The following is a 26200-nucleotide window of genomic DNA, read 5'->3' on the forward strand; positions in this document are numbered from 1 at the left end:
TGAAAACTGAGCTGTTTTGCTGTAATATTACATTTTCTACAATGGTTAACATTAGGAACATTTCCCAGATGCAGGCTGAGATTTCTGGATGAATACAGAGGACCAGAGAAAGAGGAAGAGATTTGTTCCTGACCAAACACCACTGACTGTCCGACTGCCGTGGCATTTGTCCAGGATGCACCAGATATGAGACTTGAGACTGGGTTCTTGGTACTAAAGGAAAGTGCTTGGCCAACAGACATTTGGCTTCTCTGGGATGAATCTTTATCTCTCTTGTTTCATTAATATTTTCAAAAGACCCAGTTTTGCTTTGGTATAAAAGAAAATCAAGTCTCGAAATCTAGCATTTTGCACCAAAATAAATCTTGTTTTTTGACTAGTCATAGACAAAAGCCATCCAGCTTCCAGTGCATCTTCTGAAATGTAAATGCACAACCTCAAAAATCTTAATACAAACTTTTTTTGAAGTATCTACTTCACACTCCTATTAATATCTGTCCATATCTCAGATTAATTATTATTTTTCCTGTGCATTTTCCACATTCAGATGTGTTTTTAACTTACCTATGGCATCAGTAAGTTATACGAAGAACAGGGCAACTGACATGGTAAAACCTAACCTAATAAAAATCCCTAATATATATTATAATATTGTCAGAAAGACACAAAGACCACAGAAACACCATGGGAATAATAAAAGCAATAAATTGAGGCTAAGTGAATAGCTATTTTTATTTTCAAGACACTTCCTGAAATTATTAGATCCATTTGGCTTTGTTTTTCAGTTATATTTACTTTTAAACCTTGTCAGAAGGTAGTGCAATAACACTGCAATCAATACTCTTTTGCTAGCCAAGATTAATCACAACCATCTACATAAAAATACTTAGTATTCTTCTTCTATAGGACTTTACTGATGACAAAGTTCTGAATAGATAGACAAAGTAAAAATATACAATCTTAAAAAAGAAAACCTACCTTGTAACACACTTTTAGCACACATCATGGAGAGTTCTGATTATTTTCAATGATTTTGATCTTGCTATCATGCAACAGCTCCTGATTCAATCAGGCAACCTCAGTGAAAGAGGAAGGATCACTCAGCTGCGAAACACCCTGCCAGCTCAGACACGCTTTCCCATGCTTTCTTTACTTCCAAGCTGGACTGTGTGAAATAACAAATCTCTTCAGCTTCAACTAACGGGACAGGAGTCATCAGCTCCTCAAAGGTTGAGGCTTCCCAGTCCAGGGCAGGGCAGGGGGACACCCGCTCCCCCGAGCCCCTGCTGATTCTGGTGGAGAACATTTAATCCCCCTCGCTTCATGGAGGAACACCCAGCAGTGAAATAACGGAAAGGCAACCACTCAGCATATCGCTTACAGTTTCTGGACAAGGATAAGACCATGAGTAGAAAAGGCTTGAGCCAATGTACTAACAGTTCTTTCCCGCAGCATTTGCTATATCTTTCTACAGCATGAACTAAGTCCTCGGAAGCATAAAGCGCTGAATGAGTTGCTTGTCCTGACTGAGTGCTTAGCCCAGATTGTGGGACTGAAACAAGCAAGAAAAATCCTTTAAAAAATGCGGCACCTGTTGACATTTTTTCAGTAGGTGCTAACCTTTTCAGTGGCATTACATTTGCCTTTGAAGCACAATTACATGGTTTCAACTCTGCATGTCAACAAGAACCTCCTTATCTGAATCCTATCAAAGTCTTTATAATTTTAGTAAGTGTAGCAGAAAAGGCCATTAGGGAAAAAGGACTGTCTGAAACAATATTCAATTCAGTGACCACAAAGACGACCTACACTTTGCTGCTGGGGTTAACTGTTCAAACCACAGCACTCTAGTTTAGCCAGTTAAGTGCAGCACAGAGACTGACATCTAACTTGAAGAGGACTCCTATTGACAGTGACAGTAGTATGTAATTAAAGAGGACCAAATGCAGTACACACAAGGACACAGCCCAGAAATTGAACCTTGTAATCATAACTACGCCTGCAAACCAGGCATAATTTTGTAATATGTGAGAAGAGCCCAAGTTAATGTATTACATATAACACAAACCCCATCTTCTCCCTCTCTAACAACGAGCTTTATTCCTAACAAACCTACAAATTTGCTTTCCCTTGGCTTCCCCTCCCCCACTTACATTTGGTTAATATGCAAAGGTAATGCATTTTATTAAAGAAATCAGGAAGATCTGCATTAAGTCACGTCTGCTTCAGAACTCACTTGACTCCCCACCAGCTGGATTCTATTATTTGATTAAAAATGCTGTTGTGCCAGCTGCCATGCAGCACATTTCACTACCCCGATTCCTGGTGGAATTAAATCCATATTAAAAATGTAGTCTAGCATGAATCAGCCTCTTGTCAATATTAATGCATACCTGGAAAACAGAAGCACTAAAAAAATGAACCCAGCCCTCCTGGAACTGGCTACCTCAGCCTCCGATGCAGAAGGTGATACTGCTTAATGGACAAAAGCTTCAGATTTCACATATTATAAGGTAGCAGTTTCATAAGGTAATGCCCTAATTACACTCCCAGGTTTGTTTTTAATAGTGATTCCTCTTGTCATAAAAACAAACCAAACTCCTCTTCCAGTAGAACCAACCCTGAAATAAAAGATGCTTGCTGAGTTTTAAGAACTAAGACTAAAAGCTCTTGTATCTTGCTGACATGGTGAAGCATTTATTAGCAGTGGGTAATTATTACGGAATGAGCCCAGAGCAAAAAATAATTTATTGTTCAAGTCTATTATTGCTAATTTACTTAGAATGGGAGAGTGTGTCAGGCAAAAAGCCCATTTAATTCAAAGGGGGATGTCTGCCTGATGTGGACTGCAGGAACTGGTGCCAACAATGTATGCTGTGAATATGCATTGAGAATGTTGCTCAGCTTCTCTCACCAAATATTAAAAGCTTTAAAAAGACCATTTGCAAAGGCATGCTTAAAAGCCCTCTAAATAAGCAATCAACAAGACTGATTCTTCCCCATTCTCTTTTTCAGTTGCCTCAAAACAAGATATAGACTACAGCTTCTTGCATCCATCAGTAGCTCTGAAGAAAGTTTGTATTCAATGGGGTGTTTGCAGCCTTCTTTGTTCTGCGGATGGCAGAGCAAGGATAGGAATTAAACCATAAAATATGTTAAAAAGCTTTGATGGCTTCAGACAAGATATAATCACTTTAATATTCAAACAAAAGGAAATGTAGAGGTAAGGCTGAAAGTCCAAGCCCACATTCATTCCTGGTAGGCAGAGAGCACTAAATACTTTCCTCAGAAAAACAAGGGAAGTAATACATGGATTTTTCATTGCTTAAACTGATTACTGATAGTTGATATAAACTCCAAAGTAGCAGTTAAATTATGCAATATATAAAATACCTGGAAAGAGCATCTGGAAAGTCTGAGTCACAGAACTTTTTATAATAGAAGGGTCAGGTTACTAGTGAACCAGTTGCTACAATTTGACTGTTGCTTAAACTGTTTTGATGAGCTGAGTCCAGCTGAGAGTAGCTCGATGCTCCCACTACAGAAGATGCCATCGTAACTGGCAACTTTGCTGACAGTCTCCACAGACAGACCGGTCACTGAAGCGACAATCCTGAAGGAGTCCCGCAGGTACTGAACTCCTCCTGAACTCCAAACACGGATGCCCAGTTCAGACTCTCTAGAGAAAAATAAACTAACTTTGCTGCATCTTGGAGAGTTCCCTTTCAAATACATTTGAATTCAGTTTGGAAAAGCCTCAGCTAAGACTTCTAATTTTGTGGGTTTAAATTATTTGTATTTCTAGATCCCCTGTATAACTTCCTCAATAAGCATGAAATATATTATTCCATACATTTTTAGAAACTGCACTTTGCCTATTTTGACTTTTCACCCTATGACTTCTTTCCAACCAGGAAAAAGTGTTTTAGTGTAGCCCCCCTCTGCATTTGTTAAAGCACCAATTAGAAATGCATTATGCATGCCCATATAGATATATATCCCACAAAATCCAGAAAACATGCATATGTGATAAATAGCAGTCATGTGATAAATAACTTTTTCGTACCTTTTCTTCTACTCACTAACTTTTCTGGAAACATATGCTGGCAACCCCAATCCACCATCATCTTCAAATGAGTTAATCTCTCACGGACATATTCCCATTTTCTAGCTTGTAAAACGGAGATATTCTCTGCATCAAACACGCAAAGCACTCAGACCTAGAACAGTACCTGCTTTATATAGAGAACAACAGCACATTTTGTGACGAGGATTTACACTACAGAAAAGGAAGTTTAATGTTCCTCATTGGTACATGCTATTTGTCTCAGAAGTCTCACAGACAGCGACATTTAAAATTATGACGTTTCCATGCACCAAAAAGCCCAATATTCAGCCTTGGTATGGTTTCACAAAGGGAACACCATGAAATTCAGAACAGAGCGTAGATTTGCCAACAGAGGTATTAAAGAATAGATTCAATAACAATTACAATATTGCTATCCCAAATGGTAGCTAAAACTTTATCCCACCCGATACTGGCATGTATTGTGTGCAGGCCCCACATTTCAATAAAAGGAAGCAAATGCTTTTAACAGCCCTCTAGAGACTTTTTATAAGATATATGATTTACAGGAAGACTATTGTCTCTCAATAAACATTTGTTGACTAAATGTCTGTTATTCCAATTAAGGCAACCCTTATTGAAATGATAAAAAATATTCAAGTCTAACTTAATATTTAAGAAAACTACTGAGTGTAAAGATATTTTACGTAAAAATTGTCTTTAACATAGTTATGTTTCAATAACACTGGTGTGAAAATCCTGCTTACTCGTTACAGGTGTGAAATCTTACTGGTAATGGATGAGTTAAGAAATACAACAAATATTCGCAAAAGACACAAAATGGTTTTATACATATCCACACTGTAACTGTTACGAGCAAAGGGGCTAGCAGTACAGGTGTACAGAACAAGCCAAAGGACAAATATATTGTTTCACCCATTCTAAAATATTAATCACCTCGAAACTCCAGCTCCTGATCTCCGAGGTCCCGCTTCGCCGGTCCTGGCAGCCAGGCACCCGACCTCCCAGCAAACAGCTTAATCTGGGAGGCCTGAAGCAAACAGAGCAGGTGAGCTGAGGCAGCACAGAAGAGGGTTATGACCAAACTGCCAATGGCCACATCGGTGACGGGTTCAGTTCACCTCCCTGGCAAAGAGCTCCTATGCGTAATGGAGAAAACACTTAATACAAACTGCCTGTTGGTACCCAAACCTCTCGCTTCCCAAGACCCAAAGTGCTGACCTGCAGCAGTACTAAACACTCACATCTGCAAACGGAAGCACTGGGACACCTAATGTGGCAGATCTGATATTAAATACAGAATGCTACAAACTCTTAAAAGAACAGATAATTGGAATTTCAGTTCAGACATTCAGAATTAATAGCAATATTTTAAGGACATTCTCCTATGCCTTCATTTTTCACCTGTGCCATATGATAACACCACTCATTTTCCTCATATGGCATTGTTAAAAAAAAAGCCTATGAAACTTCTGAAGCACTGAGCCCTCACAGCTATTATCTGTTTCTTACGTTACGGGAGCATCTAGGAGCTCCTGTCATGGGCCAGGCCACAAGCAAGCTGGAGGCTGTGCACTGAGAGAACAAAAATATGGTTGTCTCTGAGAGTCACACAAACCTAAAATAAAAGTCAATAAATGGATATGGATGGTGGACAAGGAAGAAGGAAACAAAGACACAACATCAGTCAACACAAGAGGCAGTGGTTGTAACACATCACTAACCTACTTTTTTTTTTTTCTTTTTTTTCCAGGGATTAGGGCAGAGGAGATTTTAAGAAGGGATTTAAAAGGAGAAAAGGAGGTTGTGTGCATTGATGTTTTCCCGCAATTCATCCTTAACTTCCATCGTAGCAAAGAGTAAAGCCCACCGATGATGGTTTGAATAGGTGGCAAGTCAGCGATGAAGCTGGTATCACAGATGAACCAGAGGCAGGACTGACCTCTTCATGCTGTGTGCATGGATGGGCCAGAAGGGCTCTGAATATGAACCAGCCAGCTTATTGCTATTAGTATTTTTTTTAGAGAGAGTGATGAACATTATAGAAACACTCATGAGAGAGGGAAGCTCTTTTTACAGGAGGGTTTGAGTAAGGTAAGGGCTACACGAGCTACGTGCGGGCCCCGGGGCAGAACGTAAGCCCAACAGCAGCCTGCAGAGTGGCGTTGCTTCATGGATGCGGGCATCCCTATGGCTGCCTCCTAAACAGACTCCATCCACAGACTTCTCTGCAGGAGGAAATGTACCTTAGCATCTTCCACAGTTGATTTTTTAAGCCCAGGATATCATTAGCTAAGTTGTTTGTTTTCCTAAGTTACTATCTTTTACTGACTCTTGAAATATCCGTTTGCAACAATCAGAAACTTCTACGCTCCAAGACTATTTTTGTCTTTTATAATTTTATTTACATGTGTACTACTCGCCATTTCATTTTGTTGGAAAATATTTGATAATATTTTTATTTTTTCTGTTGTCTCCTTAGCTCAACTTACTTTATGGAGTGGAGAGAGCAGTGGAAGCTGTGGTCAGTCTGAACTCAGTAGCAAACCTTGGTCTTGAAAAACATTTACCTCTCAGTAGATGACCGTTTCAACAGCAGTGCTGCCTTTTCTCCAACTGACCTGTGAGAGGAACTGGTATGCTATGGCCTGTTTCTAAGCCTCCCAGAATATTTATTTTGTGAGGAAAGGTGTTTCAACATGGGCATGTTGATATTAGACAAATTATTGTTCAGAAAAAAAAAACAGAAAAATGCAGAAAATTTCTTCCTATAAAGGAACTTTCCAAATGATAATTTCCAAATCAATCAGTTTTCATCAAAAGCTCAAAGCATCAGAAGAAAGCAATTGTAGAAATAGAACAAAGTCACAAAATAAATTAGGAAAGCTCTTTTCACTGTACTATAATCAGATAAACCTCAACAACAAAACGCCCATTAAACATACAGGTTGCCTTTAATTTTTTTTGGATAGTGTTTTTTCTACAATATTACTGTAAACGTACTTTAAAACCTATAAGAATCTACAGGTGATGGAAAGCCAGGAGGCAACATATTACCACACTACCACATCATTGCCTAAGCAAGCGTGCACTGGAAGAGCACACTGAAGAGCAGCACACTGATAACAGGAAAAACGACCCCAGTGCAGCCCAGGGAGTGCTCCCTAGCGAGTGAAGTAGCTGAACCACTCTTCAGGCTCCTCTGACCATGGGGATCAGACCTCCGCTGACTCGAATGGAGATATTGCATCCACACATAAATAACTACATGTGCACACCTCTTGCTCTGAAGCTGAATTCCACCTGGAATTGGGTACCTAAACTCCCTTCACTCAACAGCATCTTATAAGGACCTTATAAGATGAAATTTATCTTACAATAAAATAAGCTTCCAAAAGAGGTTAAATGGACCATGTCCTAAAAGCAGCTACTTGTCTCCACTGGCTAGACCAGCTAGACTGTTCTCGGCATGAGTGTGCTGAAGAGTACTCCAGAATGGTGAAGCCAAAAATGCATGTAGTCAGGTTTTAGTGCTTTACCTGGACTTGTGTATTCTTCTGTCAAAAGCAAAGAGTTATGCTGCTGACAACAGTAATGACTGAGCTAAATTATGAAAATAGAGTTCAGAAAGGAAGATGGATGCAGCTGGGCTTTGGATGAACAAATCTTATTAATTGACAGACTATCAGCTATCTAAATAGATTAAATGTATTATTATTACGCTTCTAGTTTAACAGTTTGGAAAACTGACATTTAAAGTTGCTACTTAACATTCAGGCATTCTTAACACCATGCAGTAAATTTGTTATTTAAAATCTACTTGTAAATACATGATAATTCTTGCAAGTTAACAGTAGCATTCAAAAGTATTGGCAAGCACAAATCAAAATGCATGCATTTTTGAGGGACAAAATATTTTTGTGACTTCAGATTTTCATCAGATAGCAGCTGCAAAAATGTGCCCAGTGAAACACATACAAGAAAAATATCATTTTTGTTATACTTTCTTCAGATCACGTCAAATGAGATCAGATTTCAAATCCACCAAAAACACAGTCATTCGAAAACATTGTAGCATTTTCCCAACATCATCTTTGTATGTCAGACCACTAAATATGAAAGTTCATATGTTTGATTTTCTAAAAGATACCGATCAGATACAATATTTTTCTCTTTCTTTTTAAAGCCATCCCACTTACTGCAAAACAACCCTGTGTGCATGCTTCAGGCACTCTTACATATGCTGGATGGACAGAGATTATGCTGTCCCAGTTGAGTGATTTAAAATTGCATTTATTGTGCTGTTTCATGATTGAAGATGTCAAAGCCTCCCCTGGGGAAAACAACTAAAAGGTGTTCTGCATACCAATTTAAGAAACACATGTTAATTTTGTAGCTTCACAGCATTAATGTTTTTCTTGGTTTCACTGTAAATAAGCACTACTTTTTATTAGCCAAGAGAAAGACAGTAACTTTGATGTCTATAGAGTAGAAATGAATTGATATTTTACATTTCCCTTCTCCCTCAAGATATGCAAAGCAAATTTCAAACCCCCAACCCTATATATCAAAAAATGTTCAGGTTCAAAGTCAAGTACTAGAAAGCCAAGAAACGCCAGAACAAACTCAGTTCAGCTCCCTTGTGCTTATACATTAAGATACAATATTTAATTACCTGATCATGTGCTATTTTTTCTACTATGTTACCTGTTTTAAATAAAATCATAACAAGTTCCATAATAGCCTGTTTTGGCAAGATACTGAGATGTCCACCTCGGCTTAAATATATTATTTCAATAATTAAAGTTACATATGCACTTATCTAAGAGAAGTATAAGACTAGATAAAAATTTTCCTAAAAATAACTTTGGATTCAAGTTTTATTTTTGTTTTCAAGTTAAAAAAAAAAAACTTTTAGAAATAAAATTGATCTTTCACCAGCAAATACTGCTTGATACTATGCAGGGATCTAATTTTGGATGAACAAAATCAGAACAAATCTCTTTTTGCCTTATTTTTTTTTTCAAACAGGTCTATCAGGATTAGCTTATCAACATATTTCAAATGACATTCTAAAAGTACCAACTATTTATTATTTTAATATGCTATACAGACATTAGTTTAATATTCAACTAGAATTAATGGTTATGGATTGCACACATTTTAGGAATATCTGGGTCTCTGAACAACACTTGGGTTTTAAATCTTTATCAGTAAAAATATCCTTCCTCAACAGAAATGCACATATGAATGTGCAGATTAGGACAGCAGCAGGCCTGCTTTATAACTTAGCGGTGTCTGAGCTTGGATATTTGCCTTCTCTGCCTAAATCCACCTTGGCTTAGATAATTGGAATAAAGATGAATGAAAATTTAGGCCTGCAGTTTTAACAGCAACTATTTGTTATTTAAATTTCCTTTTCCACACTGAACGTTTGCAAGAATGTGTGCTCAGAATTAAAAGACTGCTCTTTAGCATCAACACATTGATTTCTTGGGGTCCCTGCAAAGCTTTTCACATTGTTTCTGGACTACAGATATACACCCCTGTAACTGCCTGTCAGACATCATTTCTGCTTTATGAATAAATAATATGATGCCCAGGGGAAATGCTGGTCTAAGACAAAAATCAATATGTGTCTAGCACGTGTTAGGCAGTAGTTCAGCTGAAGTCTGTCTGAAATATATGGAGTAATTTTAATAACAAAACAAACGCTCTCTAAACAGAGCTTAAAGGAGGGTTATTAGGAAAGCACTACCACTATTTCACTGTACATCCTATCTGAAAGAATAATAATGTTATCCTTTTAAAATGAGAATAGATATTCTGATTGCAAAGTGTTCAGCAATTACTTATCTACAAATTTCTAATATTCATGTTACAGAGATATGATAGCAACTGATCTCTCACTCTGCTCTTCTCGGAGTAGTTTTGGTGCACATCTGTGTAATAAGCTGTCTATTATTACAACTGACTTAATTTTTATTTTAAAAATATCTTCTTTCAAAATTGCCTTTTTTCAGGGGAGGGCCTGGGATCAAAAGTGAAACAAAAGCAGGGTAAATTAATCATTCATGCAGCTCTGTAATCGCCTCAGTCATTCTTGCAATGTAAGCCTATTTTCACAGTCAACACAGTTTGCAGTTTTGACATTCACTACAGTAACCGCCCAAATAAAAATCCATAGCAGGAATATTTGAACCTCTCTCTGCTTTTTCAGAACAGGTCAAAATAAAATGACCTTCACTACTGTTGCAACATGGTTCTTTAATTCTTTTACATTACAACTGAGAAGGACTGATTTTGAGAACAGCTCCACTTAAGAAAAAAAGGGTTGGTAGGAATCGTTACTCGGTTACTTCTCTGCGCCTTATCAAACGTGAACCTGCACACAATGATACATGTCTCTGAGCAAATTCAAGCTTAGCTGGTGCATCTCCTTCCTTCTACCCATGTATATGCTCTCCAGCATCAGAAAAGCTTACACTGCCGACGGTTCACGTCGCCTTGCTTCTCTGCTCACCAAGGGGCCACAGGTCCATTTGAAAGTCCCTGTGAGAAACCGAGCCAAAGTATCTCAGATACTGCCTCATCTTCACAAAAACTTCTCCTTCTGATTGTGTTTCTCACAACCAGTGGTTAGTTCTCAAGCATGAAACCTGTGAAGATGTGGTTGCGGTATTTTGTGAAATGGCACCAAATCTCTGGAGCTGACTATGAGAAGTTCCCAGAATGGTCACACATTTCTAGGCTTCGGAGCACTGCGACTCAAAGCAGCAAAGAAAGAAGAAAAGAAAGAGCTAAAGGCCAGAAGGGAAGCTGTAATTAGACACACAAATGCTCTCCGAGATCACCAGTTCTGAGTCACCAGTGTCCAACCCAGGGATCATACGGTCAGTATTGCTCTCAGAAGCTTTCTTTTCCTACTCATGCAGATCTTTCAGTGCAGATCCCCCCCTTGGGGGCAGGCTGACAAGGAGGCTCCTCCTGTTACATTCAGCATAATGAAAAGCACAAATTTTACGTATTTATGACCCTTTCAGAATTAGAGGCTTGCAGCTGAGTGCCCTTGCCCGGGGTGGTTAGTACTGAATGAGAACTGGCCATCTGGAAGTGTGATCCAAAGAAAGCAGATCAAAATCCTGATGGCTTGAGCAAAGAAACCTACAGATATGCAGAAGCTACATCTGATGAGGGAGAAGGGGATGTTTTGTGACTTATGCTGGAAAGCAGCATGGTGAAGCACATTAACATCAATACAGATACAACTGACCTCTTCCATCAACTCGGGGAAAGCGAAATACTGAAGACAAGGAGTGATGGCTTCGTGGAAAAATAAACAGAAAGGAGAAAACTTTTTACAAATAATAAAGAAAACACCAAAACGCTGGGAACGGTGGTGAACTTATTTACATGTGAAGTTATTAGGGAAATAGGATGAAAATTGAAAGCAGAGCAGCTATTCCTGAATTACTTCAAACACAGAGGAGCTCTGAACTTTGACCACCAAACCAGCAGGTCTCATATGCTGAAGCTGCTCCGAGAGCAGTGTCTGTTTGTCTCTTCTTGCTGCCCTTCTAACGGCCGGCACAGCCCCGCTGCTGATGGCTCTTGTTCAGAGCTGAGCAGAGCGGGCAGATTGCCCAGCGCTGACAACTGCTGGGGAAGTCCTCTCTTCAGCAGGGCCTCTCTTGCTTGCATCTCGCTAACTGGCTAGCATCTTTTCCTTCACATGTACGCCTCATGCATCTGTCACGCCAACTTTAGATAAGCAAACCCAGTGCAGAGACCAGGACTGTGGTAGACCACTGGGAAAGAGAGCAGTTTCCACCCTGCCTGTCAAACCAGGCCTTCATGTTCTGCATGGTTTCGTAGGGGAGGGCCTTTAAATACCACCGATGTTTTGCCATATACCTGTTCAAGAGGTTCTTCTTCCTCTGTCCTGCTCTTCACCCCTACACATCCCTCATCCCAAAATATATATCACAAGAAACTGCTGTTCTTCTCCTTGTAACACAACGACTGCACATCACATACTTCTGTCAACCCTTAGATGACAGAAACACTTGACCTGAAGCTTTCCAATGCATGAGAGCCTTTTCTCCTCCGAGAGGAAACAGTATCATTTTGGTGACAGTTGTAGCCTAATCAGGGCTCTCGATCGGCAGATTTGTACTCAGATTCCAGCTAATCTCAGCAAAGAATAATGAGGTTACACAAGGCAATTACAGTTCAGCACAGCAGACGTATGCAGGGAACTGTGAGACACCACGCCACCAATGCACTTGTGGTTTGTGTCACAGAGTACAACATGAACGCATGGTACATAAGCAGCACATTAAAAAGTGGTTTAAATTATAGGACACAGTTAAAGAGGTTGTCACCTGAACTGTGAAACTCATTCTGGCAACTCTAGAAGAAAAAAATACATTTCCTTTTACAATGTAAAAGCTGCAGTTTGTGCAATTATTTACCACTAACTATGCTGAGGAAAAAGGTTAAATGCATCTTCTCATGAATAAGAACACAGGTTTCTGAAGTATTTAATATTCTGAATATTTTTCCTGAAATAATAGGAAAACTGTTGTTTTCCAGGACAGCACTTTAAGCAGTATAGTAAACTGAAGTTCAGAGGGCATCCTAGAGAGGCACCTGGAAGATCCTAAATTCCTTGATTCCATCAAGGAAAACTGAACTAAAAACAAGAGCCAGTTTTGTAGAAGTCCTCTTGTGTATAATATGTGAAAATTGCTGCCAGATGTCCCTCTTCCTTTCCCTTCTGTTTTGGACTTCATGTTAAGACAGCATAATTAGACAATCAAATACAGGATGAGCAGCAAGACTGAAGCTTTGCTGTTTGGTTATGTATGGTTTTAAAGATGTATAATATCTGATGCATATTGTCAGAAATATTTTTATGCTATTTTAAATGAATAATCATGCTTCCTAAAACTGAGCCTGGTTGTAATTGGAGACTTGACAGGAGGGGAAAAAAAAAAAAAAGTCAAGCTGGAAGCTAGATGTAGTTAGGCACCTGTGATGAGCCTTCCTCCAAGACCTCAACCTTGATGCAACAGAGCCACACTAACCTGGGGAAGGGGGGGGGGGGGGAACCTTCAGCTAAATACCCAGAAACTGCAGTGTCTTAAGATGTGATTTCACGTTAAGAAATCCTCAGCAGCATAACTGATTTAAAGAGTCCACCTTATTCCACCAAGCTCCTTTATCACTAGCCTCACTTACCTCCCCTCCCACCCCCAGCCAGAAGTTACTTCTTTCAGTCACTTTCTAAACTACATCTGTCAAGTGACCCAGGGTTTGTTTTTGTTTTTTTTAAACACACTCAAAAATCCCACACTGCCAGGGGTATAGTTTAACATTACTGCTCCAGCAATAAAGCTGGTTGAAAGGATCCTGTCTTCACCTCTCAGCCTTACTTGAGGCAAAACAGCTGTTTCTGGGGTTGTACTATAAATGGGATCAGAGAAGTAAATCCAGATTTTTAAAAGACACTAAAACACCAACTAAACAACCATCTCTTATTTTTTTGGGGCTAGGTTTGATTTTTTTTTCAGCTCAAAGATTAGCAACTTTTTTGAACTGGAAGGAAACTTCACCGTACCAACGCACAGCTATGCTCAGACGATGCTCATTTTCTAAAGCTAACATAGTTTTCAATGGAGTGACAGACAACCTGTCCACTATTCCTGATCTTCCTGTGCAAGAGGCCAGGGTATCCAGGCCCCTTAGCGCACACAGCAGTCATCAACGTATTTTTACTGCCAAATAGAATTTCCAAAATGATGATGCATTCAACAGGAAAGAAAAAAACCCTCACATCTTTTAGAAGCATTTCATTTCCAGATCAGAGTATCTTCTACAGAGAACTGGAAGCTTGGAACAAAAAGGCTGCATCTTTGACAGAGTTAAGGACCACCATCACAATCCTCTGGCTTCTGCACAGTAAGACTCTTAAGGCACGTGTGATGTAAAAACTGATTTTACATGAATTTCATCCTTAACATGTCTGGTCAAATTCACTAATTTCTACTTCCATTTTAAAGACAATTACTAACAAGAAGGAATGTTTCCCATTTATTATAGATCCATTATATTTATATACTTCTCACAGGCTCAACATCTAGGATTGAGGCATCGCTGTGCTATGTACTGGTAACAAAAAGAGACTGTTGAGAGAGGGACTAGGAGTATATTCACACAAATTCAACCAACCCGTCACTGTAGCTTAGGAGGAACCTAGTCAGACAAATTGTGGTAACTGAGTATGTTATCATACAAGTTCTCTCAGCTTTTGCAAAATCAAAGTCAAGCCCGTTAGCTTGTCTGAGCAAATGTATTTTCTTTTGGGAAAAACTAAGAACATACACAAGGTCAGTTATCATTAGGTGGTTATCTTGAAAGTTGATCACTTGTGGTCTTATCAACATGCCGTAAGTAAAGAACACCCGTTTGGTATGCATTAGAAAAGCATTGATTCCCCAGAAAGTTTCAAGGCTATCACTGTGCTAAAAAGGGACTTGAAATCTTCCCAGTATTTCTCAAATGAGCCACAGATGGAGTGTATTACATACAGTCAAATAAACTACACAAGTCAACACCTCATATTGAGAAAGGACTGAACATCTCATTCATTACTAGTTTGCTCTAATAGACCTACTTGAGAAAAAACTCTCAAATTGCAAATATGGGAAATCATGCAGCTGACTAGCTGATGAAGTCGAAGCAGCAACACCAGTATTCACAAACACAGTTGACTATCTTAAGAAAAAGAACAACCCACCACCACCACCAAGAAAAGCTACTACTGTGTTGAAGAAGGTAACTCCAAGACTAGCGATAAGCCTGCAGGTCACTAAGCTGCTCTCTGCCGTTACGGCTCCCCAAAATAAAAGGGTCCCCCTTTTTCTGAATTCAGTTCAGTTCCAAAAAAATAGTGAAAGAGCAAATGACTACAAAGCTGAGAAGACCAGATGATACTCTTCAGATCTATTCCTTACCTTGCAATTATGAAGAACCAGAGGAAGAGCTTTAGCTTTTAGCCTACTAGCTACTAGACCTATGTTTTGGTCTGGTTCCATATGATCACTTACTAGAAAAAGCCATACAACAAGGGCTGGGATACTCAGAATAAAAAACGACTGTGGCATTTGAAAAATTACCATCTGCTAGCTGTTGGGAGGTGTTAATTATTTTAACGGCAACCCAATATAAACCTGATGCTGCTCAAATCTTTGCTCAAATCTAATCACAGCTCCAGGCAATGAATGAAGGCAGTACCAGTCTCACCCACCCTACATACTAAAGATTGGATCCCACTGGTCTCCATGCAAAGGTATCAGATACGCTTTGCAGACTGCACACCCAGGCTAGCTTCCCAACCACAGTATTCTTCTGCATTCCCTCCACAGTGGGATAGCTTTGTCTTTTTGACATGAACCCCTCCCCGCTTGCCTATTTTATTGTATATTTTATGGTTTCCATATGCATGGACAGATTTGCTATGTTTTCAAAACAGGCACTGAAACGAGGAAATGCAGTCTACAGGTCTGTGGCATCTCCAGCAAGCATAAAACAAGAGCTAGCTTTTAAGAACTTGTCAAAGTGAGAAAAGATGACAATTTCGGATGAGGCAGTCATTGGTTTCCTCTATCAAGCAGACCTACCAGCTGACTAAAACTATAAAACTCACAATACCTGGCGTAAGACAGCCTGCACCAGCGGTGTAGACCAGGCAAAGCCTCTCACCTGGCTCAGGGAAGCTGATCGGCTAGGACTCGGGATGTGGAGGGGTAAGGAAAGGTTTTTTGAGCAACCACCTGAAAACACGCATCTGGCTGATTTTACCCATTTCACCTGGGACTGGTAGTACAGTTGTTTAAACATGAAAATAACCACCTCATTCTCAAAATGTATTATATCTTTATTATTTATACACACACTCTTGCATCTTATACAGCATATCACAGATCATGAAGCTGTAAGCAATGACTTCTGTAAAAGCTACATGTAATGTTGCTACCCAGTTCAATTGCTCAGAACTGGCACCTTCATAAATTACAAGTGTCTTCATAAAACGGAAGTAAAGCCAAGCTGACCAGCAGAGGAAACAAAAAGCAGTCTCATAACTACTTACCTTACAGTCTCTGTAGAGCTTGATGTTCAAGTGAACTATAGTATTGACAAATGTTTCCTCCTAGCCAAAAAAAAGAGAGAGAGAAAAAAAATCACAATTCTGAACATGAGTTCAGTTATGCCACACTAAGAGACTATAACAGGCAATATACATTATCTTCTGTTTCTTCAAATTTAAAGTCACATGCAGAGTAAAAATATTTCTAGAAAAAGTTTCCTTTCCAGAATTTATTTAAAACACCTTAGAGTAACTAATGTAGTTTTTAAACTCCCTTTTATTATTTTTGTTTCTTTACTGTCTTCTGGCTTTCAAAGATCTGACAAAGAAATCAGGCTGATAAATTTGAATTTTACATTCTTTCACATATATAATGTGCTCTGTGACATGAATTTCACAGATCAAATTAGAGGCTCCTATAAGTAAAGTTAGGATAGCTTATAGCCATGCAGTGCCAGTGTCTGCAGTAAGACTTGCGCAAGCACTTGGTTTTTTTGCACAGAAACTCATTGTTGCTTAATAATTCTAGGTTTGGTATCTAAAGAAGCAGAATCCAAATCAGTCAAGAGAGATTTACTAGGAACACTGAGAGCTAAAGAGGTTGCAAACTTTCCACTAGCACCAACTTTGCAATGCAGATTTTCAGTTATGGGATAACGGAGTGGCCATCTGGTTGCAATCAACTCTGCAATGCCTCCATAATAAAAATGTCAGATATCTCAGCCTAATTTCCTTTCCATGGCCTACATGATAAAATTAACTAACTTGGTTTGTAAATTGACTTAGCTAGAAGAAGTACCCTCCTTTCCCTGGATGCTTCTACCAGCTTAAAAAGGTTTTACACCTTTAGCTTTGTTGATTTGTTACAGTAATTTAAGATGAGCTTAAACAAAAGCTAGAGCATGCCTACAGCAGGTGATTACATGGATTTATTTAAATCACTTTCCAAATTAATTTAGTTAAAATACAATCCAACTCTTCAAATAAACAAGGCTGTACAGTGCTAACCTGTAGGATTAGAAAAGATAGTTATTGCCAAAGTAAGAAGAAATAGATATAAAATATATTAGTTCTGAAGGAATGTGCCACTTCTTCTACACCATCAATTTTCAGAAGAGAATCAGGTTTCTAGAGCAGCCTACAAAAAAAAAATTAAAAAACAGGGATACTGTCAGACTACCATCTGCTTGTTCAGACCACAAAAGGATATACTGATTCAATCACTTTCTTTTGATGTAAGCCCAAATTACAGCCAGTGCACATTAGGGCACATTACAATTCAAAACTTTTTGCACAAATACAGGGTTTTTGTTTGTAAGTATTAACCAGTTGTTTTGCTAGCTCGGGCCTCCCCACTACTGGTGCTTTCTATCAAAAATAATGCAGTGTAAGCTACTACAGAACTGTTACTTAGTTACATTCTCTGTTATTACAGTGCTGGCCTTACCCGTTCAGTGTCAAGGTCAAAGCAATTGTTTCTTTACTTTAATGATGAAGTATCCTGTTTATGAAAATGCTATCTGTTTCCTACTTGGTAAAATATTGCACAGTTCAGTCAATCATTGCTGGCTAGTACTACAGAGAGACAAAGTGTGAGAAAATGGACTGCAGCATTAATTTTTATCTTTAATATATAATTTTTCTTCCTTGCTCCACCCGTAATACCAACCGCCTCACAGTGACACTCAGGCAGTCAAGATTTCTTTCCTTCTTTCCAATAGCCAGGTAAATACGGCAGAAATTTATTACCTGAACATTTATTATTCTTCTTATCTCATCCAATCACAAGCATAAGTAAAGGGACTATTTTTAAGAAGTGTGCATTCCCCAATCAGTGTTGTGGGAAATGCTAAAGCAAAGAAAGAAATTTCCACATTGGTTTTAAACATGAGAAGTTTTTGGTTCTTCTTTTCCTATGAGGGCAGGTGCTCCGCTGCAAGGACTGTGATTCTGCACAGGCTACTCTTCACTCCTGAATATTTCATAGCCTCTGAGAGCCACAGCTGCAAACAACTTGTAAATAATGAAATGGGCAGTGATAATACAGCAGAGGTAAAGTATGCAATTAGAAAGCGTTGTTGCTGTGGCTGCTTCTGCAGTGTAGCCGTAACAATTTATCAATTTTTTTGATAGAATAATAATGCTATCAACTATGAAATCAAGTAAATGTTATACCAAAAAACCCAGGGAGTGTCTCAGGTGGCCAATATGAATAGCAAAAAAAAAAAAAAAAAAAAAAAGTCAGGAAGACTGCTAAAGGAATCGCATTCCACACAGGAATTCCACTAATGGTATTAATCACATGCCTTGTTACACACATCCACGTTAGAAGTACCAGTAGAAAAGTAAGTTTACAAAAGTTACTTAAGGCAGGGAAAGTTTTACAAATGTTACCATGAAGGAAAGAAAATATTTACTAGTTTTTAACTGTTGTATTTTCATTTCAGTTGAAGTTTGCAGGATAACCTAACCGATGTCCTAACTTCCTTCTAACAGGGTCTTGAGGTTTGACATTTCAAACCCCAAATGTTTACAATCTAAAGTCATATTGTTCAGCCTTGGCAAGACAAAAAAGACAGTGAAAGACAACCAGTGAGATCACTATAATGGCATTTCTCGAAGATATGACATAAGGTGTGATTAAGCATTTCACATTGAAAAACAGGATTGCAAAAGAGATGAAATGGTGAATATCAAGGTGCATATCAAGGTGCACCTGTGACTTATGTAGGGAAGGTTCTTCATCTCACTTGAGAAAACCCCCCCAAACCTGACCGTCCCTTAGACACAAGCTGTCCCAGATTTCTGAGGAACAAAGTGTCACAGATAAGGCTATAGAAGTCGCATGGTAGAAGGGGCAAATTCGTACATAAAGAGCCATACGGGTGGCAGTGACACTTTCTACGTGAGCAGCATTCCCCACAAACAAAGAAGACCTCTAGGCACCTCTGCTCCTTCCACAGCGCTACCCACACGACTGGGCAAAGCACGGAGCACGTCTGCCTTTGCAGCCATCCGCTGGTGCGCTCTTGCCTTTATGCACTTGGACAGAGGTGTTGCTCAGACCACTACTTCTCTACCCCATACTGTAATGACTGGCATGGATAAACTGGGAAAAGCACGGTCTGCATGTAAAAAAGGGCTAGCCTAAATGATTTCCTCCTAACGCCCCCGAGCAAGGGGGATTGCAACTGAGGCAAATATGCTCACTGGCATGGCTTTGGGTAACCTCATGGCCTTTTGTGCATCATTAGCACATTTAATTCCATTATGGCACAGTCAGTTTCTAGACTGTAAAATATCAATTGCATTTCAAGTGACTCTACAGGGATGTTTGACTGTGAGGAAAAGGAGAGGAGAAACAAGCACAGGCTAAAGAATAAATACCAGTCTACCATAAATATCAGCCTCCAGTCTTCCCCATCACACATTTCCCCAGGGCACCAAAGGAAACCCCATTGAACCCTGACTCCCAGCACTGCATGGTCCTTTCTCGTTCTCCCTCCAAGCAAGCAAGGAGCAAAATCCATAGCTGCCATCTGTCAGTTACATGCATGTAACTCACTGAAGTGCTACGCAATTAACTGATTTGGCTCCATTAGTTCACTTCTCACTCTCACAGGAATTAGCTGAATGTCATTCCTAGAAATTAAAGAAAGGTCTGGATGCAAGAGTGCTGCTAGGTCCACTTGCAACACTGCACGGTGCAAAGAGAAGCCTTGACAAGAGCGGGAGACTCCTCAATGGAATACTGTAAACACATGTGCGAGCAAAAGGGGAGCAATATTGGAAAACAAAAGTGTTATGCTCTTTCAGACAGAACCTCTACATTCAGGAAAGACTTCAATTAATCTTAGCCTAATCATCTCACATGGTTCAAAAAGCACTTCACAGAAACTATGAAAATCCAAGCACTTTTGTAAAAGACATATTACTATACATGAATGAAGATGATAAATACATTCTCTTCCTACAGTTACTTTTTACTCACTATGTTCTCTACAAGGACACTCTATATTTTCATTCCTTTCCTCACCAGCAACAGAAACTGGAGGGAAGGTGGATAGGTGGATAACATAGCCAGGAAAATCTGGCATACACATGTTCAGTGCAGCAGGGGGAATTCAGCTATCTCACACATCCCAGAAGCATCACCTGCCACTCGGAAAAAGATGGGTGTCTCTGGGTGACACTGCACTGTAGTAATTCCCATGCTTTGATAATCAAAAGTCCCCTCCTAGTGTTATTTTCCATCTGTTGGAGAAAAGATCACACAAATAGACCTTTCAGCCAGATGGAGTCACCAAAAATTCTCTTCATCTATCAGACAGCTCAGCCATGACTGAGATGCACACTCATTCATATTCTCCTGCTCGCTTTCCTGCACATACCCAAAGATAAATTACTCAGACAAACTCAGATTTTAGACTCTTTTTTAGAGGCTTTAAATGACACAAAAAAATCTTATGCAGCTTTTTTTTTTTTTTTAAACATATTTTTCCTGGTATAAAAAGAATAATTTTTTTACTCATTGGGACTCATATCTTCCTTGTAGTATCTGTGAAAAGCACAACAGGAAGGACAGAGGCTGTATGATATAAGGTAGGTGGAACTGCTCTGAAAGCTCACCCATTAAAAAAGCAGAGAGTTATTTCAGCAGTTATGAATTTTGTGCAGTATTACTAACTCTTTCACTGATATCAGCATCCCACTCGGATTCTTCTATAAAATGGGAAGCTCTACAGTGATACAGGCTCCTGTAATTTGTGAGGTGCCATTTGTTCTTGATTTACTTATATAGACCTAGTCCTGGAGCAAGGATGGTCCAAAAAAAAAAAAGAGGAAACCCAACAACAAAAAACCCAAACCACAAAAACCAACAACACAGCCCTACCATCAAGAGACTCCCAGTCAATGCCCCACTCCAAAGTGGGGCTATCACTCCCATAGGCAGGCAGCAGCTAGCTGCTCGCCCAGCTCCTTCTCCTGGGACCACTGACTCTACTGGGAGCACTGTAAAATTTGCAATGCTGTATTAAATCTTCCCAAGACTGAGTAGTTGCCAACGTGTTGAAAATAAGAACTTGAAAGACTATATTGGCATTTCCTGATGATAACAAACAGAGGTGAGGCTGGCAGCAGCACTGTTTATTAAAGCTGTCTAGCACTTCCCTTTTTCAGAAACATTTTCAACAGTTTTATAATATGCAGCCTCATGCTGAATTTCATTTTGGATATCTCCATTAAAATGATTAATGCATTTCTGAAAATGGGCCTGCACTGCCCAGGTTAAAAAGTGCTGTCATCCTCTTCTTTGAGAAACTCTAGTATCTCTACGCTTTGAAGCAGGGACTTGACATGACCTAGGAAGATGCTTTATGTCAGACAGATGCTTTTTACTGCCTTCTGTAATGGCAAAGGTATAATCCTGTGAAACAGGGACAAGAGGCAACAGGACTTATTTCCTTACTGTTCCGTAAGGAAAACGGGGGAAAATTCGGGCTGAGAGATGTGTGGGGAAGATGATGGATGAGAATATGACAGGAAATTTGGCTGGCGAACAGGGAGGAGAGTAGTTAGGGAAGGAGGATGAAAAAGTCGGTCAGTTTAGGCAAAAGCTAAGGAGAAGCATGGATGAAAAAGAGTGAGGTTGGGAACCATTCGGATGAGAACAAGGCGAGCTGAGACCCATGCAACTTGCAGCTGGTACAAGGGGAGACTGGCACTGACTTGGCAGAGATACAAAGACAAGGAGCAAAGAGGCAGTAACAGAGATCTGAGAGGTAGAATGAGAAACTGGTAACGCATAGGAAACACGGGAAAGTAACATAAATTCCTTTTGAGGAAAAGGAGAAAATGTATGGACTGCCAAGATAGGGAAAGTGGTTGCAGAGGGAAAATATACCCAGAAGTATTGAGAGGATGAAAAGAGGCAAGAATAAAGCCAGAGAGTGATACTGGCTTAGCAAAAAAACAGAAACATTGGAGTGGAAAGAAACAGGTCTAGACAAAAATGAAAGGTCAGAAAAAAATCATGTTTTGGCAGAAATGTGCAGAAGAGTCCGAACCACTAAAGAATATTGCCCTCCAGAGCCAAATCCATGAAGAAATGCAGGTATGCAGCCTTATTAAAATACACATTTTGGGAACAGCTGGTCTAGAACGTATCCTTTGCTGTACCCCACTTCTCAGCTCTGCTGTCACCAATAGCACAGAATAGTTCAGTAGTAAAATGGACTGATACTACAGTACAGGTCTTTCAAAACATGAAACGTTCAAAATACGAACAGCTCTGTTGCTGTTAACGGTGTTATAGCCATTTACATTAGCTGTCGATTTTGCTCAGACTGCCTTTTTTCGACATGCCAGTGGCTTGAGGGTCACCCCACGGAAAACCAGATAGGCCTGCAGTGCAATCTCTCCTATTCCATAGCAGCTCAGAGGAGCCAGGACAGTTGGGCAGGGTGCAGATGCCTCCTGCTTTGCACAGCTCGATCTGAGCCTGGGGGGCAGTGGGCCAGCTAGTGCTCTCCTGATACGACTGCGAGGGGGGACTAAATAACCACTGGACAAGATAGGGACCATACCGGCAGATTAGGCGAGAGGTAAGCAAGCAAGATGGGCTGAACATCTGTTTTTGGGTGCTTTTGGGTGCTCACAACTAAGTGAGCACAAACACAGGTCCAAAACCTGCCAGAAATACTGAATAGCTCCAGTCACTACACACCTCCCCGGCTTCTGGCAGCTGGAAAAAGCAGCAGGTATGTGCGGTAGCTGCCTTTTAACCTCACACCCAGGAGATCCCCCTGCAGGAACACCACACTGCAATGAAGGGAGAGAGACAAGAAGAGGCACATATCCCACTCTCATCCGCACACAGCATCTGAGCGCTCTGGGGTTCATGAGTGTAGATAGGGCCTTAATTATTTCCCTGGTAATTGTACATAAACCACCCCCTTCATGCTGTATTCTCTTTGTGCATTTTAATTTTAATTCATGGAACTGGCACATAAAGGCCAGGAAAAATGACTGTGAGATTTATTTCTTTGTTGAAAAAGCTCAAGAAGTGGTGCTGCTGATGGCTGCTGTTAGAGTTATGGATGCATCAGTGTAACATACTGTGCTGAAAACCTTTCACATGACCCAGTACAGAAGTAGTTTTTGAAGTCACTCAGAAATACAGTTAGATGGCAACAGCAGCCTCTTCAGCTACTGGAAACAAGAGTGTGGGGGGATTTCACCACTGCCTGATGCATTCATTCCAATAAAGTCTGATATCATATAACCAGTTAGAACAAATTCAAGGGATGATCATGGGAGAAAAAAGGAAATAGGAAAGGCAAGAGAATATGCAGAAATCTTCTAGTCAGCCAAAAACATAAAAGCTGATTTCCTAGTTTTCAGTCTTTTCTTTTCATAACCTATTAACTGAGGGTTCTGTGTTCAAATCACCTTTAAAGCTTTAGGTTTTCCAGTCCTCACCTTAGCTAGAGAATTTGGTCTGTTACAGATGCTGAAACTCATAACACAAAAATGTATTTGGCACCAGTTTACTATATATATCTTGAAATAAATGCAGAAGCACTTGAGCCTCACCTCTCACTCAGAGCACTGGCCAGTATAAAACATATACTGTTAATATCAATGTCTACTTTATGTGTTTTCAGAATAAACTGAACAGAATAAGCTTATAAAAGCCTTCTCCAAGAATTCCCCCCACGTCCTGCAGAGTCTTCTGCAATAACGATGTTCACAGCTCTTGAGTCAAACAAAGAAGCGATGTTACTGTCTCGTATCTCCAAAGAGCACTCCATAGCATTACCCTGGTAAATTCATGCTACTTCTTACCTAGAGGCTGCACTGCTTTCTTCTGAAACAGAGAAACAAATTTCAAAAGCGCTGGTACTTTTAGGAGTGTTTTGTATTAACTAGGGATTAGATGATCTGCCACAGGTTGGAACACTGCTGCTGCAGCCTCTAACACTTCTTGCTTTTTTTCCCTTGTTTATCTAAAGGCTGACTCTTGCTACCCTCAGACTGCTCCTTTGCCTACACTGTCCCAGTGTGATGGTAATAAGGTAAGAAAAGACTAAAGCTCTCCGTGTTCCTCTGTAGATATCTCCCATAGCCACTGCATTTTAGAAGAAAATAAACACAAGAAAAAACTCTCTTCATCAAAGAGGAATCCACGGGCTGCAAATAATTCTTTTAAAAGTGAGATACAGCAAGGCATACCTAATAAAATGGCCAGTGGCATAAAAGCAAAAATGCTCTCTTCCCATTAGTCTAGACCCAGCTGCAAAGAACCAAGTGTATGTGATGTATTTAAGAACATTTTCCAAACCCAATTCTCTTTACCTTCTTTCTAATGGCACAGCACAGACCAGAGCTAAGCTGCCTTTGGAGTAGCACAGCAGATTAACATCATGTGCTACAATCTTAGCAGACTTGAGTTTAATCAAGTAGCACAGTTCAGATGCAGTTCAAAAAAGGCATCTCAGGAAGAAAATACCCTGCATCTCAGCCACAGAGAGCTTGCTTCAGGAAATCTGCAGACAAAGCTGAAAAATGTAGCAATATAAGAGGAGCAAATTGGGCAGTGGGAACATTTACCTTTTATCTGAGAATGATTCATGAGACACCCCTACAAAGTGTCAGGCAACAGCAAAGCAGTTCATCTACTATTGATAACCCAGCATTCCCAAGCCATCAATAGCCATTTGAGTACCCCTAAAGTACATTTAGCTTCATCTCTATTATCTTCTGTATTGAAAGACCTGGGACATATTCACGAATGTTTATGCAATGGCAAGAGAGCACAGTATTGCATGTTTTATTACACTACCACAGCAGAATCTTGTTCAGACACAGCTACTGTATAATTTCTGTCTCTCTAAAAGCTGGAAGGCAATCATTAGCATGTTGGATGTGGCAAGTTTTTATTATCTATCTGGTAATTATAGAAAGATGGAGAAGCCTTCAAAAAATACCCTCAAACTTCTACATTTACTACACACCTGATCAAAATACTGTCATCATTACTTAAATTAGCACATCTTTCCCATAAGCCAATATTCAGAACACATTACTTTAACAGTTGTGTAAAATGCATTAAATAATTATTAGAGGCCTTACTATATTTTACCTGCCCTTCCAACTTCAAAAATAAAAACTAAACAATGACAATCTGAGTGCAGCAAAACATTTCATTGACAGTGATGACAAGCTAGGCTACTTGGTAATTTGTTGGGCATTACTAGTCCAAAAGAACACTGTGATATGGCTCTAGTTTTTCAAAATATGTATACCATTAGTCAATACTATTCATACTGTAGCAGTGTCAATAACATGCTAAATCACACCAAAAGATAATCCCATCCTCCAGAGATTGCTGTATAAAAAGACAGAAAGATAAGAGATGGAGAAGAGGGTTAGAACATACATATGCATACATATACAAAGTAATTGGGATGACTGGCCTGTGTCTAATTATCTCATTTATTCACGCTTATTATCAGGTAAAGGAGAGACAAGGAGGTAATGGGAAGATCACAGAAGCTGGAAAAAGAAGGCTATAAAAAGAGATGGAAGAATAAAATGAAAAACAAACAGAACAATGAAAATAAGGCCACAGAGGGGAGACTGTAAATGAAGAGTTTCAGATAAGACCAGTAACCAGGAGGTAAAAAATATTGTGTGTGTACAAATGCATGGCTAAAAGCACCGGGACCTGGGTCACATTTTGCAGGTTCTGGATTCCCCAGTTGCAGGGGCAGCTCAGCTGACTCAGGGTTCATTACATCGGGGCACCACAACACAAACACGGGACCAAAAAACACAGAGGCTTCATACACAGCCACCTTCACTACTGACAGGGGGAAGGACGCATGGACCAAGACTCACCCTGGCACCAGGTTTCCTTACCAAAGCACTACCACATAGCATGGTACAGGAGCACCGAG

General features: G+C 39.7%; 1 protein-coding gene across 2 annotated transcripts in view; it reads right to left on the bottom strand.

Annotated features, from left to right (window-relative positions):
• PAG1 (phosphoprotein membrane anchor with glycosphingolipid microdomains 1) overlaps window positions 1–26200 on the bottom strand; it is a 120949-nt gene that overhangs the window by 77936 nt on the left and 16813 nt on the right. Inside the window, exon 2 of one of the 2 annotated variants that reach the window (XM_067290581.1) lies at window positions 16242–16301. The exons of the other annotated variant lie outside the window; for it this stretch is intronic. The gene's annotated coding sequence lies outside the window, so the exon portion shown is untranslated. The remainder of the gene's footprint in view (window positions 1–16241; window positions 16302–26200) is intronic. 2 annotated transcript variants of the gene reach the window in all.

Source organism: Apteryx mantelli, chromosome 2 (genome assembly GCF_036417845.1).
Source record: "Apteryx mantelli isolate bAptMan1 chromosome 2, bAptMan1.hap1, whole genome shotgun sequence".
Classification (NCBI taxonomy): Eukaryota; Metazoa; Chordata; class Aves; order Apterygiformes; family Apterygidae; genus Apteryx; species Apteryx mantelli.